Source organism: Agelaius tricolor, unplaced genomic scaffold, assembly GCF_023055355.1.
Source record: "Agelaius tricolor isolate 1412-34295 unplaced genomic scaffold, bAgeTri1.0.p SCAF_22, whole genome shotgun sequence".
NCBI lineage: Eukaryota > Metazoa > Chordata > Aves > Passeriformes > Icteridae > Agelaius > Agelaius tricolor.
The window spans coordinates 13,504,898-13,523,832 of record NW_027269282.1 but is presented as its reverse complement, the minus strand read 5'-3'; the positions used below and the strand labels follow the sequence as shown (position 1 = coordinate 13,523,832).

At 47.3% G+C, this 18,935-nt stretch overlaps 1 long non-coding RNA gene across 5 annotated transcripts in view; it reads right to left on the bottom strand.

Moving 5' to 3' along the window:
* Positions 1 to 14,687, bottom strand: part of LOC139599160 (uncharacterized) — a 32,127-nt gene extending 17,440 nt beyond the window's left edge. For 3 of the 5 annotated variants that reach the window (XR_011682176.1, XR_011682180.1, XR_011682178.1), the window contains exons 1-3: positions 14,557 to 14,687; positions 4,528 to 7,004; positions 1,177 to 3,582 (exon numbers count right to left, since the gene is read on the bottom strand). This is a non-coding gene — a long non-coding RNA (uncharacterized lncRNA). Of the gene's footprint in view, positions 1 to 1,176; positions 3,583 to 4,527; positions 7,005 to 13,144; positions 13,212 to 14,556 lie in introns of all 5 variants that reach the window. The other 2 variants (XR_011682179.1, XR_011682177.1) reach the window with 2 other exon arrangements.
* Between the last annotated feature and the right edge of the window lie 4,248 nt (positions 14,688 to 18,935).

The window sequence follows — 18,935 nt, the reverse complement described above, 5'->3', positions numbered from 1 at the left end:
AAAATTATCTTTGTTTTGAATCACAAATGCAAAATCTGTGAGTTCTGCTTTATATTTATTTAGAAAGATAATAATCTCCTAAAGATAATAAGAAATGCTTTACCAAACATTAGGAGATGCTCTTTCCAGTATTTTCTTAAAACTAATCAAGTTCGAAATCCCAAGTTTCCTTTTATAAACAAGGTCATAAAATGCCTTAAAAATCTCCCAGGAAATTCATGGAAATTTATTCAGTCGGGTATGAGAGAGTAAATCTCTGTTATGCTTGTGGATCCTTCCCCAATCCATGTACATTTTAATTAAGCCCATTAATTTTACAGGATTGCTGCTTGTTTGTTGCTGGATTGTTGTTCTGAAGAAAGCAGCTTTTTTTCTATGGAAATTAAATTCCAAGAGCTTCAAAGTAAGTTTTTATACCAACCAGCACTGAAACCAGCACTGAGAAACACAAAACACTTCTTGCTGCATAGAAAGCTTGGTTTGGTTTTCTTGTTTGTATAACATCATGAAAAAATTCTTTATTTTATTATGGGTCCACTGGGAAAACCCATGTGCTTCCTTAGGCTCAGTGTCATTCCAAATGGTCCTGATCCATTACCTGCTATCTAAGATTACTGGAGGAATTTCCATCTGTCATTGTGGCTTCCATGCCAAATTTCCTAAATTTCTCATCATGCCCTGACCTGGTTTGACCTTTATTTGCAGCAGCTCTTCCACCTCTGACATTCGATTTTATCTCAGTCTTTACCAGCACTCAAAAATTTCAAAGCCAATTAAAACGTCCTCAGGGAAAAATGGGTTTGTAGTTTGACAGATATTCCATGAAACTGCTCAGGACTGGGATTGAAAGCTCAGAATCCTAAAAATAAGGAATGGTTTGGGCTGGGAGGGACCTAAAGGGCCCTAAATCCCCCCCAGTGCCACCCCTGCCATGGCAGGGACACCTCCCCCTGTCCCAGGTGCTCCCAGCCCTGCCCAAACTGGCCTTGGGCACTGCCAGGGATGGATATCTACAATTTTCCTTGGATATCACTCTCCCTATTGGCACAAAATCCACACAAAACCCATCACACAACAAGTTCAGCGAAGCAGACTTGAGAATCTCTGAGCTTTCTGTCTAAATTACCGTCAGCACTGGAAGGAAAAAAAAAGAAAAAAAGCCAAAAAACAACTTACTTCAGTGTAGGGACTTAAATTGTCAGAAGAATTCCTTGTGTCTCCATAAAGGCAACATAAATCCTGGCAAAACCCATTCTCTACCCAAAACAACTCATTCTCCAGGTTGTGTTTTCCCAGGCTGCCTCCGGAACCTGTCTGGGAGGAAAATGAAGAACGAGTACATGAAGGAAATCATAATTTACAAGATGTTCTGAAGCCAGGCTGCATTTAAAACAACTGGAATTTGAGATTCACTTGTCAGGGGGAAAAAAAAAAGAGCTAACAAGGAAACCATGTAAATGCAGCGCATTTGTTGTTGTGCTCCTGCTAAAAATGCTGGAAGTGTCTGACAAATCCCCATAATGAGCTCCCATCTGCAGGTGGAAGGAAAGGGAAACTTGTTCAGGGCTGCAGGGAGTGGGAGAGCAGGGAAAACCTGGAAAAGCAGAGGCAGCACCAACAGGAGCTCTGAGCCTCGCTGTGTGTTTTCCTTGGAATCCAAGAATGAACCGGTTCATTGTTGGGAAAATAATTCAGTATCCAGAAGGGGAAAGGCTCGTGAGGTTTGTGCCCTCTGGCAATAGCATTGCTCCAAGGGAAGCAGATCCCAGAATCCCAGACTGGTGTGGGTGGGAAGGGACATGGAAATCCATCCCTAAATCCCAGCCCTGTCCCACATCCCTTGGGCACTGCCAGGGATCCAGGGGCAGCCACAGCTGCTCTGGGCACCTGTGCCAGTGACACAGAACATGGTAAAAGACCCAGAGTAGCAAAGTTGAAGGAAAATGTTTTGAAATATTATTATAAATAACAATAAAATTCCTGCCAGCTAAGAGCAAAGCCAAGCCCCAAGGCCTTGAGGCTCTCCATGGGCGCAGAGGGAGAGCATCCTAGAGTAAACCCAGGCTTGATCCACACTGGAGCTGGACTCTGTGGTCCATGTGGGTCCCTCCCAGCTCAGGATATTCCAGGAGTTCTCCCACCTGGCACTGGCACCTTCACCTCCCACCTGTGCACACCATTCGTGGCTGTTGCCCTTCCAACCCCAATTCCAAGGTGCATTTCTGTGCCACTCGGGTGTCCAAGGTCCCTATTTTGGGCTCTCTCCCTTCCTTCACCAGAAAAGAATATCTTCTGTCAATCACAAAACAAACAAGATTCAACTAAACCTCACAGAATTGTGGAAAATCCTGAGCTGGGACCCACAGGGATCATCCAGTGCAGCTCCTGACCCTGCACAGGACTCCCCAAAATCCCACCCTGTGCCTGACAGCATTGCCCAAACCTAGCAAAGGCTTGCCCATGGTGAATTAATTTAATATTTGGGAGACAAAACCTCAGTCCTACACAATTTTGTCTCCCCCACTGCCAGTCCAGGCCTCAAAAATTACGCAAAAATCCCAACTCCTCCTCCTCCTCACTCTAAACCCTCCCAACAATTGCTCCTTTCCATTTCCAGCTCTTCGCCCAAGGCTCCTGAAACATCACGTGGGGATTTGGGAGCCCCATTTGAAACAAATTGTTTTAATTAAACCAGTAATTTCCAACCCCGAGAGATGTAAACTATTAAAGAGCTGCCAGGAGGGAGAGGCACTAACGGAGAGCAGTGAGCAATTACAGCCAAGCTGCTGCTGGTTCTCTGGGAAAAGGGCTGGGAAAGCAGAGCCAGGCATCCCTCATCACCCCCAGAGCCCAGGATCCCCCTCCTAAAAAGGCTCAGCATCCCCAGAGCCTTTCCAGAGCTCAGGATCCCTCTCCTAAAAAGGCTCAGCATCCCCAGAGCCTGCCCAGAGCCCAGGATCCCTCTCCTAAAAAGGCTCAGCACCCCCAGAGCCCAGGATCCTCCTCTGAAAGGCTCAGCAGCTCCTTTTCCCAGGTGTCCAGTCGTTGGGATATAAAGGGGAGGGATCAGGGATGGGAGAAAAGTCTCCAGCTGCACCAAGGGAAATACAGGTTGGATATTGGAAGAAGTTTTTCCCAGAAAGGGTGATAAAGTTCTGGAATGGCTGCCCAGGGAGGTGGTGGGGTCCCCATCCCTGGGTGTGTTTGACAAAGCCTGGATGTGGCTCTGGGTGCCAGGGTTTGGTTGGGGTGCTGAGGCTGGGTTGGACTCGATGGTCTTGGAGGTCTCTCCCAACCTGGTCAATCTGTGAATTCTGTGAATTAACCCCCCCTCCACAGAACAGCTCCTCAAAACAACAGAGCAAGGGGAGCAGGAAAGGTTTTAACTGGTGGGAGTGAAGGCTCTGTCTCAGACAACTCAGCTGTGCTGCCCCCACACAGCCAGGGCCTCGGGAAGATGTGTTTGGGATGGGCTAAAGCTCAGGAGAATTCAGAAATGTCAAGTTCATGTGCTCTTTTTCCCATAAAATGGATCTTATCCAACTCCAAACCAAATTCTTGGAGGCTTCTCTGGAAACGCCGCTGTCAGCCAAAAGAAGAAAAGAAGAAGCTTTTTTTAAAAACATTTTTTCTCAAGTTGTAAATGGAAGGAAAACAAGAAGAATATCCAACAACAATCAATAATAACAATTTCAACAGCTTATCCAAGAGCCACCTGTCTTCTTCCAAAATGAACCTTCCCCATTACCATTTCTAATCCTGGACTATTCACAGAATCACAGAATTTCTAGGTTGGAAGAGACCTTCAAGATCATCGAGTCCAACCCATGTTCTAACACCTCAACTCGATCATGGCACCAAGTGCCACATCCAGTCTTTTTTTAAACACATCAAGGGATGGTGACTCCACCACCTCCCTGGGCAGCCATTCCAGAACTTTATTCACAAATTCAAACCTCAGAAGGCAAAATCTGCTTCTTGTTACAAAGGTCAGTATTTCTAATCTGCACCTGTTTCATGTCTGAGGGCTGCATTTACACCCTACACGTGGCTGAAAGGAATTTCACTGCTGTTCTGACCTCTGGAATGGCTCCTGTTCCAGGGAAGTGTTGGTTTGGGTGTAGAGCTCCAGGTACCCAGCTGCCCCAGAGCCAGGGCATAAAAGGAGAATTCCCAGCTGGAAATCAACCAGAGAGTGGCATCTAAAAATAAATATATTTGCATTTTCCACTCTGATCTGCTGAAGTGCAGCAGCAGAGAATCATGGAATGGTTTGGGTTGGGAGGGACCCCAAATCCCACCCATTCCACCCCTGCCATGGCAGGGACACCTCCCACTGTCCCAGGTGCTCCCAGCCCCAGTGTCCAGCCTGGCCTTGGGCACTGCCAGGGATGCAGGGGCAGCCCCAGCTGCTCTGGGCACCTGTGCCAGGGCTGCCCACCCTCACAGGGAACAATTCCTGCCCAATATCCCATCTAAATTTACCTTTTTTAAATTTAGCCATATTTCAGCATTTCGGGGGCTTACCATTCTCAAGAAAACCACCCTGTTCTGGAAGCCAGGAGATCCAAATTTCACTTCCAGGCACCATCATCTCTCCTGAAACAATCCAGAATTCTCTATATTTGGAAACACACACACACAGGAAAAAAAAAATAAAAAATTAAAAGCCATTTTTGCAATGTGGGTTGCTAGTGAGGAACACAATTCAGTTGGTGTTCAACAACTCAGCTTCTCAGAGCGAGAAACAAAGCATGGGAGCACAATTCCTGAGGGAGGAAAAAGTAAGAAAACAAAAAATTGAAAACCCCAGAACTTTTCCCAACCAAAATCTCCATCTCTTTCCCATCAATAACAGCCAGATTTCCCCTGGGTGTCCCTTTGGGGAGCCCAGAGCAGCTCTGAGCACCCACAGCCCCCAGAGCCGCTCATTTCTCCTGGGAATTCCCTCCAGCCGCAAGCTCCTGGAGACAGCCAGGAGGAGGAAAGTGGGATTGTTGTTAACAACTCCCCCCTCGCTCACTCCAAGCTCGTTAAATCCCAGCAATATCAAGCAGCCATTCCAGGCAGTGCCACGTGAAGCCCTTTTCCCTCCTCTCACAACCCTGGTGTCACCAAGGGACACGAGCGGGCGACGCCGCACTTTGTCACACACATCTTTTATGAAAAATCCTTTCCTTAGGAATTTTCCTCCTGAGAAGCTGAGAGGAACAAAATGTACCCAATGGTTATCTGCTGCTGTGGGATGCAACAGGTGCAGCTGGGATTGGGCTCATGTGCTTGTTTCTAATTCATGGCCAATCACAGCCCAGCTGGCTCGGACTCTCTGTCCCAGACACAAACCTTTGTGATCATTCTTTCCTTTTCTATTCTTAGCCAGCCTTCTGATGAAATCCTTTCTTCTATTCTTTTAGTATAGTTTTAATGTAATATATATCATAAAATAATAAATCAGCCTTGTGAAACATGGAGTCAGATCCTGGTCTCTTCCCTCATCCTCAGACCCCTGTGAGCACGGTCACAGCACTTCACCCGTGGCTCTGCTGCAAGAATTAAACAACATTAAACAGAATTACCAGGGCTGGAATCACGGGCAGATCAGGCCTCTTAAATCCCACAGAAGGATGTTTAAGCAGACATCCCACAAGGGCAAACAGATAAATTGAGGTTTCCTGCTGCAGTCCCGGGGACAGCGGGAGAATGCTAAACAGGGAGCGCGAGGGACGCGGCGCAGCAAAACGTTTTGCCTTATTTTTAATTTAAATGTAGTTATAGAGATGAGGAGCCTGGAGGCACCAATCAAAGCCCACAGGATGATTAAGTCCTCTGAGCACACCGAAATCACCACTGCCCAGCACCGCTCGAGTCGTCCGAGGAGGAATTCTCTCAGCACAAAGTTGCTTTCTGCCTTTCATTTTTTTTAAAGTGTTTTCAAAAAACATGATTTCTCTGTGGCAAAGGAACCCTTTGAAGCGGCCCAAATAGCCTTTGAAGTGAAAATAGAGGAGTCATTTTGTATTCATGCCCCCTTTTTCCCCTCTCCCCCCTCCCAAAAATGAAGGTGTAGGACTTGGTGAAAAATTCATGTCCTGGAAGAGGGCAGCCTCAGCTGGTGACATCAGAGGCATTCAAGGGAACAAAATGGCACTAAAATAGAAGTGGAGAGATCCTCGGGTGCAAATCAAAGACACTGGATGGAAATGCTGCTTAATTAGTGCAGATGAAGAGGCACGAACTGGCAGGCAGAAGGTTGCAATGTAGAAAATTCAGGAGGCATTAATGGGCTGGTGAAAATGTCGCTCTTTGGAGCTGCCAGCCTCGCTTAGAAAGCTAAAAAATTTATTAAACCTCGGTGAATGTTGCTTTTCTCAGTCACAAAGGCCATTAAGAACTCCTGGAAGTGGTGGATGCCACACAGTCCATTAGCAGCTGGATGTTAACGCTGTTCTCTCCCTCCTTCCATCCCCATAAATGTATTTCTCTCCTCTAATATTTCCTAAGAGGCTCCTGTGGCACAGATTTTCCCTTGTACATCTTTCCTCAGCCTCAGAACAAATGAGACTGGCTGGTCTCACTCAGAAACTAAAAGTTTTCAGGTAGTTCTCTGCGGAATGATGAAATATCCCACAGGTTCCAGAAAGCAATTGGTAAATACAGGCTCCTGCTTCCATAAAAAGCAATTTATTAAACACAAATGTTCGGCAATGTGAAGTGTTTTACTGCTGCAAATTCAATACTGCTCGAAACATGCTCTGAAGTCAATAACCCAGCAGTAAAAGCAGCAGCACACACACAAATGTCTCATCTTATTCCACAAGCCACCATTTCCTCCCACACAAAATTCCCATCAAAACATCAGCTTCAAATTCTTACCCAAGCTGTCCAGTTGAAGAAGCAGCAACTTGGTTTTTTTTTATTTTTACCTTTTTTTTTTTTAATAATTCCTCAGCACTTAAATCCCTTTTCATGTATATTGGATGTTTAGGAAGAGGGAAATAGTCTTCCTGGGAAAGAAAAAAATCATGCAAATAAATCATGCAACAGGAAAGCTCATAAATCTGCATTTATATTGGAAGTAAAACTGAACTCACCAGAGGTGATTTACTGCCTCTAATAATGAATGTGACTATTGGGTCCTTAGATTTTCATTAGTGTGGTGAAAGAATTTATTTTATGAGCAAATATTTAAATACTCGTAGAAAGCAAATGTAAAAATATTGCAAATATTAAACCTCCAATTACTTCGAGTTATGTGAAAATTCATTGAAAAATAATTTCCTGCCTGCAGAAAAACAGATTGTCAAAATCTGGGGTTACTGCTTTGCCCGGGAGGCCGAGGAGTTTGATGGCTTTGTTTGGAGACTGGCTGAGGAAATCTGAGCATTTCCCACAGACACGGGCAGGGAGCAGGTGCCACTTGGGAACTTTGGGGATTCCTTATGAATCGTGGAGTTGTTAAGGCTGGAGAAGATCTCAGAGCCCAACCAATCATTCCCAGCCCTGCCCCATGTGCCCAAGGGCTGTGAAACCCCCCAGGGATGGGCACTGCAGCCAGGGCTTGACCACAGTGCCAGGGACAAAATTCTCCCCAATGCCCAACCTGAGCCTCCCGTGGAGTGTCACAGACACTTTTTATGGAAAATCCTTTCCTTGGGATTGTTCCTCCTGAGAAGCTGAGAGGCCTCAGGAACAAAATGTACCCAATGGTTATCTGCTGCTGTGGGATGCAACAGGTGCAGCTGGGATTGGGCTCATGTGGGTGTTTCTAATTCATGGCCAATCACAGCCCAGCTGGCTCAGACTCTCTGTCCCAGACACAAACCTTTGTTATTCATTCTTTCCTTTTCTATTCTTAGCCAGCCTTCTGATGAAATCCTTTCTTCTATTCTATTAGTATAGTTTTAATATAATATATATCATAAAATAATAAATCAGCCTTGTGAAACATGGAGTCAGATCCTCATCTCTTCCTCATCCTAATACCCCTGTGAACACCATCACAATGGAGGAGGGAAGAGCAGAACCTGTGAAGGAGCAGAACCTGTGACCAGCTGATGGTTTGGGGGACAGCAAAGGTGAGGAGTCCTTGCTGCCACCAAGGGATCATGGATTTGTCATTCCCTGGTGGATGCCAGGATGAGGAGGACATGGAGCAAGGCCAGAGGAGGCCATGAGGTTGGTAAGAGGACTGGAAAACCTCCCCTGTCGAGCTGGGGGTGCTCACCTGGAGAGGAGAAGGGTGTGGGGAGCCCTGCCAGAACCTTCCAGGGTCTGGTGGATCACAGGGACCTCCAGCAGGAGCTGATGGAACAAGGAGCAATGGGCACAAAGGGAGAGAGGGGAAATGTAGCTGGAGACTGGGAATTGGGAATTGTTCCCTGGCAGGGCTGGATGGGAGATTGGGAATTGGGAATTGTTCCCTGGCAGGGCTGGATGGGAGATTGGGAATTGGGAATTGTTCCCTGGCAGGGCTGGATGGGAGATTGGGAATTGGGAATTGGGAATTGTTCCCTGGCAGGGTGGAATGGGAGATTGGGAATTGGGAATTGTTCCCTGGCAGGGCTGGATGGGAGATTGGGAATTGGGAATTGTTCCCTGGCAGGGTGGAATGGGAGATTGGGAATTGGGAATTGTTCCCTGGCAGGGTGGGCAGCCCTGGCACAGGTGCCCAGAGCAGCTGGGGCTGCCCCTGGATCCCTGGCAGTGCCCAAGGCCAGGCTGGACCCTGGGGCTGGGAGCACCTGGGACAGTGGGAGGTGTCCCTGCCATGGCTGGGGTGGAATGGGTGGGTTTGGGGTCCCTCCCAGCCCAAATAACTCCATGATCCCATGGTGGAGGAGGATGAAGGAGAGCCACAAACACCCTGAGCTGCTTCTCAAAATGAACAACAACAGTCCCCAGGGTCCTGCAGGCAGAAGATCCAAGTTCAGACAATTCCCTGCAAGACAAAGCAGAAAACCCCACAAATGTTCTCATTTCACATCTCCCGTGGTCACACCACAACTACCAGGACACAAAAGCCTTTTCTTCCTCCAGATGCAGAATTCTGGTGATTTGGAACCATTTGAGTTCAGCTCAAACCAAAAGTAACCTCAATGGCAATGAAAGTTCAGCTCTTCCCTCACAGCACAGGAGGGTGGGAGAGAATTCCTGTTGGGTTTATGTGATTTGGGTTGATCACTCTGTGCCTACTTACCTTAAACAACCAGCTGTGAGCTGTGATGCTGCTTTATTTTTCAGAGCTTCAATAAAGAAAATGCTGCAATTTTGTAAATTATAGCCCTGCCATGGATGGCTCCATTTCCAACGTGCTTATCTTATCTCGTGCTTAAATCAAATCAAACACTTCCCCTAACAGCAAACCCTGCAAAAACCTGACAGGACAAAATGCAGAGGGAAATCTGAGATGTGATTTAGCTTGATTGCCAAAGGCACTTGCCAAAAGAGGATGGAATACAAAGGTACAAGGGGTTTGGTGCAGCCCTCCCCGAGGAGTCAGCACAGAATTCCAGCCATTAGGGGGGCAGATTTCCATCCCCAGAATTCCCATCATCTCCTCAGTTTTGAATATATGACAAAATGGTTTGGGTGGGAAGGGACTGAAACCCACCCAGTGCCAGCCCAGCCATGGCAGGGACACCTCCCACTGTCCCAGGTGCTCCAGCCTGGCCTTGGGCACTTCCAATAACCTCAAGCTCTGAAAGATGAGTTCAGGAGACTCAAATTAACTCATTTCCCAAAGAGTGGGGCTGCAGCAGGCACCTCACCAGCCTGCTCCCCTCCCCAGAACGTGCCTGGTCACAGACTTGTATCCAAAACAAATGTTGGATTTTGTGCTCACCCTCCATTAACTGCCACGAGCACCTTCACTGGGATGAAAGCCTGTTTATCCATTTTAATTGGATATTAAAGTGTGTTTTGTGGCTACAGCCCAAACATCAGCGGCATATTAACTTACAACAGCTTTAACAACGAGAAACCCAACCCACCGTTGGCACACGGGCAATTATTCTGCAATTATCCAGAAATCACATTACCCACTAATTGCTCTGGCAGGTGCCTAATTGCTTCTCTAAATAGGGGGTGAGGCTCTACCCCTGGGCTTTCTCCACTACTTTGCTGGACCACCTTTCCTTCAAGCACTGAAAATATGGAGCAGCAGGGACCAGATTTTGTTCTGCTGGGGGCTTTTCCCAGCCCAAATCCGTGTGCGTGCCCTCCCTGCCCTGTCCTGGGCACCCCAGCTCAGTGCCACCCACCAGGGCACCCTGAGGATCCAAAAGCTGCTCCTGAAGCACCCGTGGTGAAACTCCAGCAGGTTTTTAAGGCAATTTGGGCTGGGGACTTGGATGTGCCTTGGTGTTCGTGGAGGTCTTTTCCAACCTCGATGATTCCATGCACGTTCCCAACCCTCCCAGTGTGAGCAGAGTAAAACCTCCCACGCCTACCCCAGGTGTAAATGATCCCATTCCAAGCAGAGATAGATAAATAAATATCTTGGTTTGTGTGTAATTTATCTCCTCTAATTTGAAGATCCTCCTTCTCCAAGAGGAAGAAGCTGAGTTAGGAAGACACACAGGTGAGGAAAAGGGAGAGTCTGGTGGCTCTGAGGGGCCCTGAGTGATGAGTGCTGGAGATAATTGGCTGCAGCAATTAAGGCACTGGTGGGAAATGCTGCCCAGAAATCCAGCTCCTACCTCTGCATCCCGGGGAGAGAAATGGGAATCCCAGGCTGGAACAGCAGGCGTGACCCTCCCTGTGCTTTAGCCCAGCAGCACAGCCTGCTTTGGGTGCAGAGGGACCTGGAATTCACCTTGATCCAACCCTGACCTGTGACCGTGCTCACAGGGGTCTGAGGATGGGGGAAGAGACCAAGATCTGACTCCATGTTTCACAAGGCTGATTTATTATTTTATGATATATATTACATTAAAACTATACTAAAAGAATAGAAGAAAGGATTTCATCAGAAGGCTGGCTAAGAATAGAAAAGGAAAGAATGATCACAAAGGTTTGTGTCTCTGACAGAGTCCGAGCCAGCTGGGCTGTGATTGGCCATGAATTAGAAACAAGCCCATGAGCCCAATCCCAGCTGCACCTGTTGCATCCCACAGCAGCAGATAACCATTGGGTACATTTTGTTCCTGAGGCCTCTCAGCTTCTCAGGAGGAACAATCCCAAGGAAAGGATTTTCCATGAAATATCATGGCCACACCGACCCTTCCAAGGCTGCTCCCAGCCCCAGCCTGGCCTTGGGCACTGCCAGGGACCCAGGGGCAGCCACAGCTGCTCTGGGAATTCCAGCCCAGCCCCTCCCCAATATCCCATTTAAACCTCCCCTTTCCCAGAGGGAAGCCATTCCCTGTGTCCTGTCCCTCTGCCCCTTGTCCCAAATCCCTCTCCATGTTTCTTGTTGGCTCCTTCAGGTGCTGAAAGGCCACAGCCAGCCCAGAGCTTCTCCTCTGCAGCTGCACCATCCCAGCTCTCCCACGTTTCCCTCATAGCAGAGGTGCTCCAGCCCTCAGATCAACTTGTCACGTTGAAGGGAAAATAAAAAAAGAAGCCTTAATGAGGAAATGAGAGGATTTGCAGGAATTAGCTGAAGGGCACTCGGGTTTCTTGTTAAGAGCAGCAGCTTTGTGGGAATGTCACAGAGCAAATGGCACAGCAAAGCATCATTACAGCGGAATTAATTCAATGCTACATTACAGCACATCTCATTTGACTACTGTAAATCTCCTTCTGTGCTTCCTAGTAGTTATTTAATGAAAAACAAGCAAAAAAATGGTGTATTGCTCTCATATCTGTCCCTACAGCTCACAGAAATCCCAGTGCCACTGCAGCAAGCCTCATTCAAACACGACAAAAACACAATTCCTGCATCAAAGCGGGAATGATCTTCATCAATCCTCCTGCAGCCACTGAAAACACAGAATCTGTGCTTCTTATGACAAATAAATCTTAAATATTCATGTCCTGGCAGAAATTCTCTTCTTAAACATAAAATTAACTCCCTGAGTCCACGCTCCTTCAGACAATTGACACCTTCAGTGATTGAGGCCAAACAAATCACAGAGGTAAGGAGAGGCTTCATTTAATGGAAAAGCTGTCTGGAAAGAGCTTTTGATAAAGCTGAAGTTTCTCAGGATTGTGTCCAGTGGCCTTCAGCTGATTCTTCATAATCGTAAGAGCAGGAAACACAACCAAGATTGTTTTGCCTCCTTGTTGTTGTATTTTGATGCTTCTCACTTGTTCTGAGCCCATCTGCAGCCCTGCACTGTGCAATGGACACATACCCTGATTTAAGGATGAAGTGCCTGAGAAGAATGTTCTCTGTTTGTCCAGCTTTGGGCTAAATTACCCCATTTAATTTTCCCCAAATTTCCCCAATTTGGGGTAAATTACAGCCACAGCTGCTCTGGGAATTCCAGCCCAGCCCCTGCCCAATATCCCATTTAAATCTCCCCTTTCCCAGAGGGAATTTAACCCAGTTTGGAGTAAATTACCCCGTTTTATGCCCACAATACATGCTGTGCTCCCTGGCAAATCAAGCACCACCCAGACACATTCTGCCTCTGCACACAGCAGCAGCAGGGTTTAGCCTGAGCTAGCAGCCCATCCATCCTGCATTTTTCCATCTCCTGTACAGTTTGTGGAGTCCCTCAAATGAAGTTTTACACGAGATGCTCAATTTTTGCACAGCAGACCAAAGATTGTGTCTGGAACAAGGCTTGAGTTGCAGCACTCCAGGATTTCCCCCCGGGAATCAGGAGTTATTTCAGTGGAAAACAAGAACAGGAGGGACTGGGCACCTGATCCAAGACACTGGGGGGAAAGAGCTGGAAAAGGAAATAAGGAAAGAGCTGGAAAGGGAAAAAAGGGAAAAGCCAGCAGGAAATAAGGAAAAGAGCAGAGCCAAGCCAAAGACATCCAGAGGGAATTCCTCTTCCTTATGGGATCAGCCTCCATTTCCCAGGTGAACAAAAACCCTGCTGTACTGGGAGATCATGGACACCTTCAGCCTCTGGGTAATGTGGAAAACTCCTGGATCATGACAGGAAAATCCCATGGCAGGGGTGGCACTGGGTGGGTTTTGGGGTCCCTTCCCACCCTTTGGAGTCGCTCACCTCAGACTGGAATTTACCTTTCCAAAAATGTATCCATCTCAAATGTAAATTATCCACAAATTCAAAGTGTGCAAGTGATTTCAGCTGAAACAAAAATATTTCTTATAAACATTAAAAGTATTTTTGTCAAAACTCTTGGGTACTCAAAGTGAAATGAGCCCTGACATGGGCCTGAGCTGCAGGAAAATCGCTGTCCTCAGTAAAAAGGTGAAAAGGATTTAAATTTTGGTGAAAAGTCTTTCAGCAAATGAGTGAGAGAAAGCCAGAATGGCCAATTCTTCACCTCCCACAGGTGAAGGGTCTGGACAGTTCTGAGGCTTTAAACCCCAACCCTTTAAAAGATTTCCCTGAGCAGCTCTCCCTGATTCCTCACTGCAGAGTGCGGAGGGAAAAGCCGCCAAAGCAGATGGAGGGATGAGAAAGCAGCAGGGATCTGCAGGGGTCAGAGCACTTGGTTTATCAAAGAGGGTGGCAGGGGCACTTTGATCACAGGTTAAGGAGCCAGAAAGGATAACAGAACCTGCCCGAGCAAGCACTTCATCCACACAGGAACACACATCCATTTCCAGGGGTTACGAGGGGAAAAGTGCCAGAGCCACAGAGGAAAAAGCAGCTCTTGAAGCAAAGCTGTGAATAATTAATGACTGAAGAAAATTACCAAAGGTTCTCGGGGCTGCTCCACTGCCAGAGGTCTTTAACACAAGGCCGAGTGTTTTTGGTTTTTTTAACAAGAAATGTTCCAGTTCAGCCAGAGCTGCTGGACTGGAACGAGCTCAGGGAAACCCCAGTGCTGGGCACTGATCAGATCCTGACTGGGATGGGCCACAACCCCAAACAAACCCCAAAATTCTACTAATTTGTTTTCAATGCTATTGGAAAGCACAAAGAAACATCCCAGGTGGAGCATATTTCCATTTAAAAAATGCTGTGGCTGACGGTGCCAACAGCCAGGGAATGCAGTGCTGCTGCCACAGGAGCCATGTACTCTTCTTTTGAAACAATTCCCACTCCTCCAGCTCCACCTCTGCTCTTTCTAGAGGGTTGGGAACCAGAGCTGGTCCAACCTCAGTAACAAAATAATTACCCAAAGTAACAAAGATAATTACCGTGGTCAGAACACTCAGCTTGGTGGATTATCTCCTCTCCCAGAGCTCCTCTGCTGCCCCAGCAGCCCAGCCAGGCTCTTACTGGTTTGGGAGCCCCTTTCTTACTGGTTTGGGAGCCCTTTCCCAGTAGGGGCTGCACAATTGGCAGCCCCAGCCCACCCCGATTTCCTGGCCCTTAATTGCCTCATTAAGGCAATCACTGCTGTCATCTCCAGCGCTCCTCACAAACAGCAGCAAATTATTCTGAGCCTTTTCCCTCCCTGTGAGCCTTTCAAGGCCTCCCATCAGGGCTTGCTGGGCTCTTTGGGGTGCTGGGTACCCACCTGGAATTCCAGGGATGAAAAGCAGAGGAACGAGTGCTTTGCCATCAGTCAGTGACTTCATTTTCCCCCGCCGAGTTCTAAAATTTGTCACTTAAACAAGCACTGGTGCTCCTGATTTATAGGAGGGAGGGTTTGGCCACAAAGATATTTCATCCGTGGGCAAATCTGTTTTATAGCCAACAATTTGTCAGGTTTCTAAAGCTCTGCCAAGAGCTGTTATTGATGGCAGAAGGCAAAACCAGCAAGGAGAAAACCAGCAAAATTTTGGCATCACGCACCAGAAAAGCCACAGCAGCCCTAAGAAAATTGTTGTCTGAGAGGAGCAAATGCTTGGGTGTGGATTTGGTCAAAATTCCAAAGCAGCTTTTGCCCAAAGAGGGGTTTCATACGGCACATCTTCCCAGGCAGGTGAAAAAATTACCACATAAGTCCATCAAATCAGAGAATCATGGGGGAGTTTGTAACTCTTAAAGCTACAGAAATATAAATATATAAATATATATATATTTATATAAATATTTTAAATTGTACTGTGAATTTGGTATCCTGGAGTGGTGCCACAGCACTGAGAGCAGAGCAGCTCTGAACCATCCCCTGGACCTGGGGAGCTGCTGGAGCATCTCCAGGTGCCCAATTTAGTGTCAGAGCCCTCCTCTGAACCTCCATGAGAGGGATGGCAGATTTGTCTTTCCAAACCAGCTGTGGCTCTGCTGGTAGGTAAAACCAGCACTGAGAGAGAAAAGACAATGGGAAGGATTCCACTGACTGATGAATGGAAAAAGAGATTTGCTTTTAACAAATGAACTTTAGGTTTGCTGAGAAATGAAATTAGACATTGAAAGATGAAAGAAACAGTGAGGAAGAAAAATCCCTAAATTCCATAAGAATTAAAAATGAAAAGGGAGGGTTATACATTATAGGGAAATCCCTGGTATCAGGTGTTTTGGGAAGTCTGAACCTCTCAAGTACCTCAGAAATGGGGAAAGAGAGAAGGGAAATGTGGCTGGAAATTGGGATAAAAAGGAGGCTGCGCCTTCCGAAACTTGGAGAGACCCCAGGGGATGCCCCATGGCCTCTGCCTGTATTGGAATAAAGTTCCAGGACTCCTCTGTGTCCTGTTTGACACAAACCTCTGGTGTTTGTGCATGGATTTTCCTCACCTCCACAAGGGGTTCAGCCCCTCCCAGCAGCAGGGACAGCCTGGCAATGAGCACAGCCAGGGAGGGAGGGCTCCCCTGGAGAGGAAACGGTCATTTTTTACTGCATTGAATCATGGCAGCCAGGCCTGCACTCCTCTTAGTGTTCTCCTTCCATTTTCCCAAGTTTTGAGGCCTGCAGAGGTTGGGGAGGGAGAGAAGAGCCCAGAGGGGGAGAGGGGAAGTTCTGCAGGGAGGGGAGGGGAGGGGAGAGGAGAGGAGAGGAGAGGAGAGGAGAGGAGAGGAGAGGAGAGGAGAGGAGAGGAGAGGAGAGGAGAGGAGAGGAGAGGAGAGGAGAGGAGAGGATTGACAGATTCTGTCCTGTCCCTGGTTCTCCTACAGCTCTGTGGGAACTCAGCACATCACTCCCGATGTCCAGAGTTACCGAGAGAACCCTTGGGGGTCTTGGAAATCCTGGAATGTTGCCAGGAGTGCTTGGTGGCTTGATTTTGATCCATCTACGGAAGTGACAGCAGTTTGAGGACGTGAGAATCACTTGGGAGTGAAGGGTGTAAAAAAGACACATTTACAGGGTGAAATATAGATTTTAGGGTTTTTGGTACAGGGGGGTTATGGAGACAAGATGGAGGGATCAGGGCGTGTCTCGTCCTTCTTCTTTCTTCTTCTTGACATCCATTTTCTGTGGTGATGTTGGCACTTGGGGATTGGTTTATGGTGAAGGTGCATAATGCTAATATGGGTGAAAGGTATTGGGAAATAAAGGTAAATATCATGTACGTAGATTTTAGTATAAAAAGACACGACCGCCCCGTGGGTGGTCAGAGTGCCCTTGGCTGCCTTGCAGATCAGACCTCTGCTGGGCAGACAGAAGATTTTGTAGATAAGAAATAATAAACAATCTGAAGATGGAAAAGCTGAAGAGTCCAGACTCGTCCTTTGAAACGCGGCCACCCCAGAACCGCCCTGCCTGTGTCGGGCCAGTGACAGACAGACAGACAGCCGGACCGGACCCAGCTCCTCAGGGCACATTGTCCCACTGGTCTCTGGGGAGCCCTCAGGAGGTGGCCAGGGCCAGCTGGGTGGGAAGCACCAGCCCAGCCCTGCTGGCAGCACCGTGGCACAGCCAGGCTGGCAAATTGGTGTTTGCTCCTGCCAGGCTGTCATCCTCACATCCATTAAACTGCTGATTGCAGGGACATTAATGACAGGAGCAGAAGGGCAGTGCTGCCAGGTAACCCCAGGGCTGCTGGAGGGGCAGCCTGGCTTGGCACCCAGCTACTGCAGCATTCCTCTGCCTTGGAAGTCAAATTCTTGGGTTTTTGGAGCTACCTGTGAAGCACAAAGAGCTAAACTCTATTAACTGCACACCTGACACGTTGTTTATAAAAGATCCTGAAAGCTTCATCCTTTATTGAAAGCTTCCTGCAGAGAGAAGAGCCCAAGGAGCTGTAAATCATGTCCTTATCAATGGAAATATCAGGAAATAAAGGATGTTCTAACCCTGCTCACACCGCTCAAAGGGAGAACAAAGCAGTGAAGATTAGTTTAGAATTGATTTCCCTGGGTATTCCAGAGAATCCCCACACCATCAGCAGGGCCAGGGTCTCCTCATGGAACAGCAACACCAAAAACCAAGGGCAGGTTCACCCCCACAGCCTCCTGGACAGTCGGGGGAGTGAGAACAGGGGGAATTAGCACAGGGATTCCCTAGGGAGCTCCTCAGCATCCTGATTTTACAGCACGGGGATAAGAAGTGGTTCTTTAATTGTCTTAAATAACTCTGTTTCCTTTGCCCTTTAAAAACTGTAATCCTGAGTGAAAACTGTAAAAGTGAGTGAGCAATGGGTTCAGTTTCCCCTCCTGACCCAGGACCAGGAGTTAAGCAGAAGGTTCACAGTCATCGTGGCACTTTCTTGGAATAATTAAAACAAAAAAAGTCTAATGCCACTGTAGGAATTAGAGATTAACAGATTCTTACTTTAGGAGAACAGCTGAAACCTTAATTTAAACAGTGAAAACAAGGCAGGCTCTGGAAGGAGGAGATGTGCTCCAAGAATGAGACAATCTAGATCAAACACTGGGGGAAAGCACCATGAAATCAGAGTTTCAGAGGGCAAAGTGAGGCTGTGCTGGGCAGGGCTGCTCCAGAACAAGGCTCCTCTTACCCACAGCTGCTTTGGAAGAGCCCTTAGGCAGTACCTGCTGTGGGAGCAGAGGCAACCCAGCCAAATTCCTCCTGAAACCCACCCAGGACCCTCCTCTGCCTTGCCATGAGCACAGGCCTTCACCCTTTGGACCACTGAGAGAAGAATTTCTCCATTTTTGACCAAGTTTTCCATTTTTGTATCCTTTCCTAAGCCCCACAAAGAGCATTCAGCTGTGACTGCAGGCAGCAAACCTGGCCCAGGTTTGCCTGGTAATTCCAAGCCTAAGCAGAGAATTCCAAGCCTAAGCAGAGAATTCCAAGCCTAAGCAGAAAGGCCACACTGGAACAGCCCCAAAATTCTGCCCCACTCCCATCCACCCCACCCAAGCATTCCCAGCCTGTTCCATGGAAAAAAACCAGCCCAGCAAGGGTGTAGTGATCCAGTTTTGCACTGTTCTCAACAATGCAAGGTCAGTCTGTAGCATCTCAAATGGTAAAAATAACTATAAAAACCCAGGAAGAAACACAACTGACATTTAAAGGGGTTTGATTGATGCTGAAGCCCGTGGGGAAAAAACAAGGAGATTCAGAGGGGGTAGGAATGCTGCTCACTGAAATAAAGACTTTGAGACTGAAAGGTCTTAATCCTGGGAAATAAAAGGGGAGGGGGAAAAAAGACAGGAAATAAATAAATAAAAACATTCCTTGGACTTCTGTTCCTACAGAACAAAAGAATAATCTGACCCAATAACAAAAAAAAAAAAAAAAAAAAAAAAGAAATGTAATGCTATTGAGGATGCAGTTTCCAAGTTCTAAAAGCCATAATGCATCTTGGCTAGAAAACAAATTTTCTCCACAGTATTATAGGATTTGAGAGCAGAAGATTTTGTCAGTGGATTTCGCATGATGAATCAGGGAAATTGGAGACTGAGCCATCATTACCTCCCCAGGCATCTGCAGGGAAAGGGGAAGGAAAGGGGGAATGGAGAGTTAGAGAAGCACCTCAGGAACGCTCAGGAAACCACAGGAACACGGAGTGAAAAGCACTCTGGGTTTTTAGGGAGGGGGTATTTGGG